Here is a 12,179-nt window from a genome sequence, read left to right on the forward strand (position 1 = left end):
AGCACACAGCCTGGGCCACCAAGGGCTGGATAAAAACTAGGCCAAAAGTGTCCAATTAAGAAGTATTCTTTTTTTTTTTTCCAGTGACATGTTTATTGTGCTTGAGATGATACATCAGGTGATCTCTGAGCTACAAAGGGTAAAAGGAAATCCTCTCATTACAAACTGACAAAGGTAAAACATTTTCACAACAGCATGTACCACATACTCAGAAATAGATCTGGGTTTAATACAAATGACATAATTCCTAACCATCTACAGCTACTTTTATAACTTCATACAGATAATGAATTAGGCTAAAATGCACCATAATATTTGGTAGACTTCAGGACCAGTATCCTTAGTACATCACAAAATACATTTTGATAACCCAAAGAAGCAAGACTTGCAAGTAGGCGTTTTAAACATAACTAATCCACAGCTACAAAGTTCTACTCTTGATAGCATTTACCTTTTTCGGGAGTCTCCCAGTCTCCAAAGGATAAAAGCAGAGAGTAGAATCAGTATAACATATACACAGAAGTCCGTATTGTAAAGGCTATAAAGATTTGCAGCACAGTGAGAAGATGCCTTCTGCTCCTTCACACTGCATACAAATTATGTGAATTATGTTGCGTATCTCTTGGTCCACTGTCTGGCTATCCTGTCATGTTCTGCTCTGTTGGTCAAATAGAGTGGCTATGCTTCCAACCAGAGGATCCGCAGGGTTGCAGTCTGTCAAAAGGGAACAAATAGACAGCAAAACCTTTGAAATAGTCAAAGCAGGACTCCAGTTATCTAAGGATGTCCAAACAGATGACTCCCTGACTGTTGATGTTGCAGTGATAGATTCTGGTGCGAAAAGTAACCTTTGGTGGCTTAAATGGATAATCTGATGAAAATGTGATATCCAGAACAAACATACCACCTTCATATACAGAACCTGGCGGACCAAGTATAGTTGATCTCCATTCATAAATGTTATCTCCTTTAGGCCCAGCACTGCAGTTGGGAGGAGGATCAAGAGTTATTTCAGCTAGCTCCTTCTGGATTCTTTTAGCACTAGTGGATAACTTAGCAGTGGTTTTGCTAGAGAGTTTGGTGTTTTTCTTCTGCTGGGTGGCAGAAGGTTTTCTTTCTTCTGGTTCTTCAGGCTCCGGAGCGGCTGGGTCTCGCTCTTCTGCATCCGAACTCCCACTGCTGGTGCTGGGACTCTCATCGTCCGACCTTTGCTCCCTCCCCCACACCATAGCGGCGTGCGAGCGGGCCGGGCGGGCGGCCGAGTTTTCCGAGAAAGAACTCCACCAAGATGTCCAGTGATAGGCAAAGAAGTATTCTTACTGGCAGTTTGCCCACTAGTTTCCCCACCAATAGAAATGTACATAACCACCTCCACATCTAGACTTGAATTTTCTTTCAAGTTCACTGAGAACCTTCATAGGAGTGTCTATTGATGGTGTTATGTTGTTTGTTGATGTTTTTGGTGACAGTAGAACATTGCTATATGGCAAGAACTGATTCGTCTTCTCCCTGTTCCACGTCATGAGAAAGTGTGATAAGCTGAGTTGCGGTCTTATCTCTCAAAATGGTTTTAAAGATGTACATATACAGGGGTGATATAAGGCTCAGAGGCACTAGGCAGACATACTACCTCATTGCTTGAGAGACCAGGTTAGAAGATTAGAGGAACTAAGAACAGAAACTGGCCTTTCTCTGGGTGATTATCCTTATAGTAATAGACTTACAGTATTTGTCCTTTCATGATTGACTGACTTCCCTCGGCATGATGTTTTCTAGATTCCTCTCTATGACATGGAGTATTTCATCGCTGCTTTTTAAGGGATGCATAGTATTTCATTGTGTGTATGTACAAGAGGTTCTTTATCCCTTCTTCTACTGATGGGCATTTGGGCTGATTTTTGCTTCTTGCCATTTTGGGCTATGCCACATGAACATGGGAGAGTATATGTCTCCTCGTATTCTGTCTCTTACTTCTTTGAGGGATATGCCCAGCAACTAATTGCCGGGTCATATGGAGCTTCTATTCTCAGTTGTTTTAGGCAGTATCATATCACTTTCCACAATAGATGCACATATTTATAAGCCCACTAGTAATGTATATATTCCAATCTCTCCGTAACCTATCCATCATTTATTGGTCTCTGTTCTCTCTCTCTCTCTCTCTTTTTTTTTTTTTGGCTTTTCATTTGGATATCTCTGTGAATACTAGGTGATAGCTCATCATTATTTTGATTTGCATCTGCTGTATGTGTAGTGATTGTGAGTATATGACATTTCTAGCTAAGTCTCTGTAATTTCCTACCAGATGATTGGGTGGGACTTTGCAAACAAGCGTAAGCAGTACTAATCAAGGGGCTTGGTCAGTTTTTGTTACCACCCTTTCTCCCCGGCTTTAAAATTGAGACATCCAGAAAGCATCAATAGAGAGGAGAGAAACCCCAAGGACCTTGGAAGAACATGTTAAATATCACTGTCTGAAGTGGCAGAGGCTGCTGAGACCAAGTGTATCATAGACTGTGGCACAAAGACTCAGGCGAGCAGCAATGAGACCATGGCATACCTTCTCCTTATCTGGCCTGATACTATGGAACTGTGGGACAGAGTGAATGATGTGTTGGCTTCCTGGCCCATTGAGGCAAAGGCCAAGGGACCATGTGGATGGAAGGCTGGGAATTTGAGAGCGAATTGGCTACTGGTTGAGGAGAGAAATATGTGTATCCTTACTGTTTCCTCATCCTGACTTGTGGCAACTTACTAACTTTCTTAATAAGCCCTCTTAATAGTATTTCCTGTGAGATCTGTGTGGCCATTGCAATGAATTATTGAACTCAGCACTGATATAGCGTGATGGGGGTGGAAGAGTTGGTGTCAGGATATGTAAAGAAGGATGTACCATTGAGGCTTGTCTGACTCCTGTCTCTTGGGAACAGGGAAGCCAGAAGAGGTAAGATATGTCCACCTGCATTGATGCGTAGTTCATGCTTGTTAGCCATTTGACTGTCATCCCTGTTTCTGTCCTTCACCCACTTTTTAGTTGGGTTATTATTTCTTTTTCTTATTGAGGTGTTGTAGAAATCTATAGATTTAGTTATTAGTTCCTTCCGTTGTGTTATTTCTAATGATATTTTCCCAACCCAGGGGCTTTTATTATACTCTTTTGATGTGCATAAGTGTTCTATTTTTAGTAGATCCCGGTCATCTATTTTGTCTTCAACTGTGTGTTCTTCCTTTATTGTATTTGTAGTTCATGTATGCCGGACTACTGTTAAGTTTGCCCCAATTTCCTCATGGACAATCCATATATCTCTATGGTTTACATTTATTTGTCTGGTCCATCTTGAGTTCATTTTTGTGCCTGGATTGAGGTATGAGTCCAGATTCATCCTTCTGCAGATTGTAATACAATTTTTCTAGCCTCATTTTTTTGAAGAAGGTGTCCCATTCCCACTTAATGTTTTTTAATCCTTTGTCAAAAGCCAGTGTACTGTAAGTTGATGCTTTTATTTCTGGGCTTTCTCCCTGTTCAATCGGTCTATGCATCTATCATTGTACTAGTGGCAGATTGTTTTGACAACTGTGGCTATATAATAGGCTTACAGTTTGGGTAGTGCTTGTCCTCCTACTTTGTTCTTTTTAAGAGTTCTTTGTGCTCATGCTGGATCTATTCCCTGTCCATATGAAGTTGGTAATTAGTTGTTCTATATCTTTAAAGAATGCAGTTGGTATTTGGAACTGAAATGCATTTATTCTTTATTGATTAGTTTAGGTCATATTGATACTTTTACAGTACTAAGTCTTCACTCCATGTACACAGGGTATTCCTCCATTTGTGTGGGATTCTTCTGGTTTCTTGTAATAATTTTCTGTAATTTTCTTTGTATAGGTCTATTGTTTCTTTGATTAGGCTTATTCCTCAGGGTTTCATACTTTTTGGGCACCTATTCTTTTATTTTATTGATGTCCTTTTTGAAATCGTCTTTGATGGTATATAGGAATTCGATTGATTTCTGCTCACTAATCTTGTACCTTGCTTATTTGATAAGTCCTTCAATTGTTTACAAAAATCTTTTTGTGAAGTCCTTGGGGTCTTTTTTATGTAAAATCATATTGTTTTCAGATAGCAAGAGCTTCACTTTTTCTTTGCCCAATTGTATTCCCTTAATAATGCCTCTGGCTAAAACCTCCAAAACCAAGTTCAATAAGAATGGTGATAGACTACACAGGGAAAGTGGGACCAGACTTCAACCCAGTGCCGCAAGGTGTGAATGCAATATCCCCGCGTGGAGGAGGGAACCAGTGGAGAGGCCTGGGAGGCTGGCCCCAGCACCATAAATTAAGTGGATTCCTGCCCTTCCCCGAAAAGAATTTGTTCCAAAGGACGACATTGACTCTGCAGCTCCGGGAGATAGACATATCTGATCAGAGCACACGGGAGCAGCTGAAGGGGCAGGAGGAGAGAGTGGAGCACAGCCTGGCCCACCAGGCCGTGATGATGATGTTCCTGAGTAGAGCAGCCAGTCCACAGAGAGAACAACATGGTTGGCCCCACTATGAGAGATGGTGCCCCTCAGTGACTAAGGGCGATACAGGGGACAGCACCGGAGACACAGTGTGGGAATTGCACCTGACCTGATCCCACCACACCGAGGCAAATCACTGGGGGAGTGCAGCGGAACAGCAAGGGAATGGAGTGGCAAGGTCCCCAGGGAATGCTGAAAGTGGACTTTGGGGCCAGGGCGTGGTGCCCCAACAGACTGGACTGGAAAACGCTCCTAAGGGCCAACAAACGATCCTTGAACTAACTACAAGCTTTTCTTTCTTGTTGTGAGGGGGGAGTGGCAGGCCTGGTGGGGAGTGGCAGACCTGGTGGGGAATGATCAAGGGTAAGGTTGCGTAGAGAAGAGGTATAGCTGTAGCCTAGGTGGGGACGGAGAATGGTAGCAGGGCAGGAGGAAAGTCAAGGGAGATGGAGGAAAGAGCTAGGAGTCAAGGGGCATTTATGGAGGTCTAGACAAAGACATGTACATGCAAATATATATATGAGGATGGGGAAATAGATCTATGTGCCTATATTTATAGGTTTAGTATTAAGGTGGTGGAAAGACCTTGGGCTTCTACTCAAGCACTCCCTCAATGCATGAATACTTTCTTTTATTAAATTGGCACTCTACGATGCTCACCCTCCTGACACAACTGCTGAAGCCAAAGCAGGTGACCAAGTAAATGTGTTTGAAGAAAGCTTATGCTGCCCAGCTATCAAAAGAGATAGTGTCTGGGGTCTTTAAGGCTTGAAGGTGAACAAGCAGCCATCTAGCTCAGAAGCAATAAAGCCCACATGGAAGAAGCACACCAGCCTGTGTGATTACGAGGTGCCAAAGGAACCAGGTATAAGGCATCATGCAAAAAAAAAAAAAAGAACACACACACACACACACACCATAGTGAATGAAGGGGGAAGTGCAGAGTGGAGACCCAAGGCCCACTTGTCGGCCAGTGGAGATCCCCTCATAGAGGGGTTTAGGAGAGGAGATGGGTCAGTCAGGGTATAATGTAGTACCGATGAAGAACACAGCTTTCCCCCAGATCCTGGATGCTTCCTCCTCCCAACTACCATGATCCGAATTCTACCTTGCAGGACTGGATAGGGCAGAGGTTGTACACTGCTGCCTATGGGAGCTGGAGGCACAGGGAATCCAGGGTGGATGATACCTTCAGGATCAGGGGTGTGAGGGGCGATGCTGGGAGAGTGGAGGGTGAGTGGGTTGGAAAGGGAGAACTGATTACAAGGGTACACATGTGACCTCCTCCCTGGGAGAGGGACGGCAGAGAAGGGGGGGGGGGCGGGAGGGGAGACTCCGGATAGGGCAAGATATGACAAAATAACAATCTATAAATTATCAAGGGCTTATGAGGGAGGGGGGAGTATGGAGGGAGGGGGAAAAAAGAGGACCTGATGCAAAGGGCTTAAGTGGAGAGCAAATGCTTTGAAAATTATTATGGCAAAGAATGTACGGATGTGCTTTATACAATTGATGTATGTATATGTATGAATTGTGATAAGAGTTGTATGAGCCCCTAATAAAATGTAAAAAAAAGAATGGTGATAGAAGACAAGTGCTTCTTCTTTGAATGTGATGTTGGTTATTAGATTTTTCTTAAATGGTTTTTATTATGACAAGGAATTTCCCTTCCATTCCTGTTTCACCGAATGTTTTTTCAGACATGGTTCTCAGATCTTGTCAAATGCACTTTCTGCATCTGTGGATCTGATTCTTTGCCTGGTTTATGTGGTGGATTACATTGACTGTTTTTCTAATGTTGAGCCATTTTTTATTCTTGGCATGAATCCCACTTTGTCATGATGAATTTTCCTCAGTATTCTTACCTTCTTCAAGTATTATTCTCTATGATTTCCCCTGTCAATTATTCTTTAACTTCAAATCAACTGTTCCAACAATTGGGTACTTTCTCATGCTTAGCTCATAACTGGTCCAGTAGGTAACATCATGATCAATTGGGGAAAAAGGATTGAAATTGTCAAGGATTTTTTCTTGCTTGGATCCACAATCAATGTTCATGGAAGCAGCAGTGAAGAGATCCAAGAACGCATTGTACTGGGAAAATCTAGTGCATATGGCCTGCTTAAAAGTTTGAAAAGCAATTATGCTACTTTGCGGACCAAGGTGAGCCTGACCCCAAACATGGTGTTTTCAGTCACTGCATATGCTTGCTTTGATGAGCAATAATTGCCCCTTGGATTAACCTCACTTGATATGATATTGCCACTGCCTTGGTGGTGTTACATGTTAGGTGGATAAGCAGCTGCACTGAAAGGGAAAAATGAGGCTTTCTACTTCCTTAAAGAATTACAGTCTCAGAAACTCATAAGGGCAGTTCTACTCCATCCAATAGGCTTGCTGTGAGTCAGAATTGACTTGATGGATGGTTTCTGTTTACTGGTTTGTTTGTTTTTGTCATGTGCTTGTGAAAGTTGGAAATTCAAAAAGAAGACTGAAGCATGGATGCATTTGAACTATGGTGCTGTCAAAAAATATTGAAGGCACTATGTACTGCCAAAATAACAAGCGATTTCTCTTAGAAGAAGTACAGCCACAAGGCTCTTAAAGAAGAGAATGGCAAGGCTTCAGCTCATGTACTTTGGACATTTGTCAGGAGAGACCAATTCCTGGGGAAGGACATCAGGCTTGGTAAAGTAGGTGGACAGCAAAAAAAGAGGAAGTCTTCAATAATATGGATCGACACAATGGCTGTAACAATGGGCTCTAACATAAGAACAATGGTGAGTAGGGCAAAGGACTGGGCAGTGTTTTGTTTTATTGTACACAAGGTTGCTATGAGTCAGAACCAAATTGATAGCTCTTAACAATGTCAACAACTTTTGACAATATCTTTTGACAATAGCTTCTTGTAAAATAATGTTACCCCTTTGAGTTAATATTATGGAAGCTTTCAACTTTCTTCACATGTTCTACTCATAAAACTACTGGGGTTCTTGATAGCAAACTGCATATTTTGGGTGTGGTAGCTGGTAATTAAGAAATATCACTGAAGGGAAAGAGTTCTATTTCACGGTATTTCAGTACTCCATTTGATTAAAGAATCATGACGTTGAAAGGGTTACGCATAAATCCTATAGTCATGTCTTTTGCATAGAAAAGCAAGCAATGATAATCAAATATGGCATATTTACTGCATCTGCTTGATTGCTGTTATCTACAAGGAAAATGAGTTTAGCCTGGGGCTAACTAAAACTTGATTCAAGAGAAGGAGGTGTTTTTATTAATGTTGAGAAGGATTATTATTCTATTCTGATATCACATAATAACTAGTTGTTGAATTAAAATAAATGAATATAGAGTAACAGAGAAGAAAGGTTTGAGACTACTATGTTGTTAGCTGTGATGGAGTGGATTTCAACTGATGGTGACCTATGTTTGCAGAGAAAAATTACTACATAGAATTTTCAAGTCTTCTCCTTTCAGGCCTATGCACCAAGACACCTCTGGATGGGTTCAAAGCACTGATCTTTTGGTACTAGGAAAATTCTTAACCATTTACACCACCCAGGGATACGTGAAGCAACTCTACACACAAGGAAATGCACCTGAGAATCATTATGGACTACTGTGAAGCCTCTAATGATAAATAGTTTTCATTTTAGTTAATGATAAGATAGATAATAATACACCTAAGGAAAACGAGTTTTGGAATGTTACTTTGATTAAACATACTCTGTGTGCATGCACATATATATGTGTGCATGCATATACTAATAAACTAAGTTATGGGGCATATGAGCATGCATGTGTGCACATGCACACACCTACAGACTAAGAATTTATTTTTCTGTAAGGATTTTTCTTTTACATTCTGCCAATCTTGGCAACATTTTTCACACAGCTGTATCTGCTTCCTATTTGCAAGGTGTGAAGGGAAAAAAATGAAACAACGTCACAAAATTTTGTTTTGAAACCTAAATTTGAAGCGCTGTTATTATCAAGGTGTCTTTTTTGTCTTTAGCATGTAACAAGCTAACTAGACTCATTCTACTAAAAGGCAAACATGTGGCTGGGTATCATACATCAACATTTAAATCAGGAGAAACTGTAACAACCAGTCACTCTTGTATCACTTCTCCACTTCCTACCTTCAAACTGTGATGCCAAATTAAAGTTTTGGAAATAGATGATAAATCAGTAATTAACAGTCTTTTGCCTCTGCAGTTTGATGCAATATTTGAGGAATGTGAAAGTCTTTCAAGCCAACAACTCATTTCTTATGTGGTGTGGAATTCAACAACATACACACATTTGTATCCATGCACACAGAGAGACAATGGATGAGACATGTATGAACTTCATGGAGACAGTCCTAACATCTGTAGACAACGAAGTCTTCCATTCACTTCATTAGTTTTGAGATTCAGATTGACCTTGATGATCTTTTGTGACATAAATCCTATTTTGTCCTCCATTTGATGTAAATAAATCTAGAAAGTCATTATTTGAAGGACACTGACTTGGGATTCTGTAGTCCATTTTATTCTGATGCAAAGCAAACCAATTCTCTCAAATATGATTCACATGGCTAATAAAGTACCAATACATTTGCTGAGATAGGAGTTTCCAACTCATTACAACTTTATTTCCCATGTGTTCAAGAGCATATAGCACTTCTGTATGTGTGGCACAGCAGGCTAGTTCATGATACAGGCAGCATATGGCTCCTCTCATCTTCCTTGAAGGAGTTTTAAGGCAAAGTCATGGGAAAAGACGTATAAGTGCCAAATGGCCCTCCCTTTACTCTCCTCAGCAGCAATAATAAATTCCAGGCAGATGTATAGGGAAAGCAGGCCTCTCAAAGCTTACACCTGCAACAGAAATCCAATTTCCTGCTTTCCAATGGATTTGCTCTAAGCTGATTCTATTAGTTTGTGAACCGGTTGGATATTGAACTCTTATTTATACAAAACAACAATAACAGCATGCTCAAATGACCATCCTAACTTCATTATCAAACCAAGTGTAGGAATTAGGTCTACCAGTGAGCATTGTAGTTACATGTCTATGCTAAGGAGCTCCAACACACCTCTGACATCTTTAACCATAAATTACATTTCTAAACTTCCATCTACAGATATAGCATGCATATGGAATTAAAACCCTACCAGTGGAGTTGAAATAAAAATCTGTACTTGTGGAGGTTATCATAGTACATAGAGGTTATTCTGCCACTGACAGGAAAGCAAGCACGCTAAAAGCACACGAGCTGTCAAATTGGTGAACTTGCTGTGACCTGGAACATAACTGACTTCACTGAGAGAAGAGCATTTAGAATTGTGTTTCTTTTCTATTACAAGCAACATTGCATAGGATTGGGAGAGTGGGGCTGTAAGAAACAATTTTGGAAACGAGACTAGATAATCTCTAATGTCTTTTTCAGCTTAAAATTCTCTACTACAAGAACAATAAATTCAAAAGCTGTCTAGTGCCAGGCAGGTGGTAATGTGTGACTCAGCCATGTTTAAGATAATAGGGAAAGATGCTAGTTGAGGAAAATTGTAGCATGCCTTTTCCATCCAAATACATCTCTATTAAAAAATAAGGAAACAAAACAAAACTGTATACTAACCAAACAAAATCCATGTCCACAAATTTTCAACTTCTGCAAAATCTTGCTCTCTGTTATTATTATTCAGAATTTCAGATGAATACTCAAAGTTAAAACCTACTGTTTTACCAATGTGGACTATCTTGTCGTCTTAGATGTTTTCCTTAGAAAGATAAACACAATGTGTATATATAACTCCACTAGGGGGGTTTCTGGCACAGTCATGAAATAAAAGGTCACAGCACAAATCCACCAGTAGATTCATAGGAGAAAGATGTCACAGGCTGCTTCTGTACAGATTTACAACCTTACAAATTCTGACACATCTCTACTCTTGATCTGAGGGTTCGCTATGAAGTGAGATCAACCTAATGGCAATGAATTTGATACTCTCTCGCTCCTCTCTCTCTCTCTCTCTCTCTCTCTCTTTCTCTCTCTCTCTCTCTCTCTCTCTCTCTATATATATATATATATATATATATATATATATATATCCCTTTGCTCTTATAGATGTATATACATATACTGTATGTGTATGTGTATATAGATATACCAAATCCTACGTTATTGATTCTGACTCATTTAGCAACCCTATAGGACAGAGTAGAACTGTTCCCTAAGGTTTTTGAGGTTGTAAATCTTCACAGGAGCATAATGTCTCAATTGTCTCCTCCAGAGCCACTGATTGTTTGAGCTACTAACCTTTCAGCCCAAATTGCACAATCAACTATGCCACCAGGCCTCCAAGACACACATACACATGCAAATATTTTAAAAATTGGAAATTTTTTGCTTATACCTAATTAAAGATGAATAATGAAATATTTTCAGGTTTTTCAAGGTACTTGTTTTAATTAAACTTCATTGTATTGGACTTCCTCCTACATAGCATAATTATAGATCAGATTAATATTATGATTTTGGCCAAGAGACACAGAGGAGCAATTAGGGAGTGAATCCTAAAGGAGAAGGTAAAATGAAAAATGAGTCACAAAATACAGAATGTTAAAACTAACTAGTAGGTACTTGGAAATGGAGTTCTTTGGCAGGAGAGATTCTCCTCTCTGGGAGGGACAAGGAATACAAATATTAAGGACTTCACTCTACTCATTATTCTTTGGTTTTATATTTTTCCTTTCCCCATGACATACTTTTTGCAAGCCATAAAAAGAGGAAGTCTCTATAGGGAGTTCTCCGGAGTCTCACCATGCATCTTCTATTTCTTGTAAGGCTTTTAAATTAAGGCAAGAATTTATTCTGCATGACGCCTGAACTCCTCTCTTTACTCAAAGAGATGGTCTATTAAGAACAGTTTGGGCACAATGGGAGGAAGTTGGACTGTGGCTCCCTAGGCTCACCATTAATAGATAAATTGCATACTTCCATTTGGGACAAGTAAGACAGGGAGTATCAGGCATCATTTGTTAGCAATACATTTAAATGAAAGATCTTTCAAATGATTGTTTCTATTCTTTGTGTGACACAAGCACTGAATGCCAGGTGTTCTACATGGGTTCAAAGTCATTCTAAAGTAATATGCAGCTGTGTGGGATTCCTGTGCCTCTCTGGCATTTCTTTAAAACATAACATGCAAAAAGGTCTATGAGGGAGAGGTGGAGAAACTAGAGATCTGCAAAGAACACACTGTTCCAGTGTTCAGCCAAATGAAAAAGAGTGCAAAGGTCATAATAGAGCACAGAGAAATCAACTAAAGGCCACATGTTAGGGAATCAATGAACATTTATTTGCCTATCAGTTTCTTTTAAGGACCTAACAGATGCATTTCAATTTTAGACAATGTTTCATTCATGCGTTCTTTTGCTGCAAAACACACTCACACACACACACACACACACACATTTTTTTCAACATAAAAATCCAATCCAAAGTAGATTCAAAGCTCCAACCCCACAGCCCAAGTCCAGGTTTTTGTTGTTTTTTTTTTTGAAAAGCAGTTTTCTGTATCATCAGTGTTAATGAAAACATTATGTTCAATTCTTAAGTTGAACTGTGGATTTGAAATATGAATTTCCCAGAGCCATATGCTC

At 40.0% G+C, this 12,179-nt stretch overlaps 1 pseudogene; it reads right to left on the reverse strand.

Moving 5' to 3' along the window:
* Positions 1 to 423: 423 nt before the first annotated feature.
* On the reverse strand, positions 424 to 1,229 carry LOC142433607 (ubiquitin-conjugating enzyme E2 E3 pseudogene; annotated as a pseudogene).
* Between the last annotated feature and the right edge of the window lie 10,950 nt (positions 1,230 to 12,179).

The sequence above is a fragment of the Tenrec ecaudatus genome, chromosome X (assembly GCF_050624435.1).
Source record: "Tenrec ecaudatus isolate mTenEca1 chromosome X, mTenEca1.hap1, whole genome shotgun sequence".
Taxonomy (NCBI): Eukaryota; Metazoa; Chordata; class Mammalia; order Afrosoricida; family Tenrecidae; genus Tenrec; species Tenrec ecaudatus.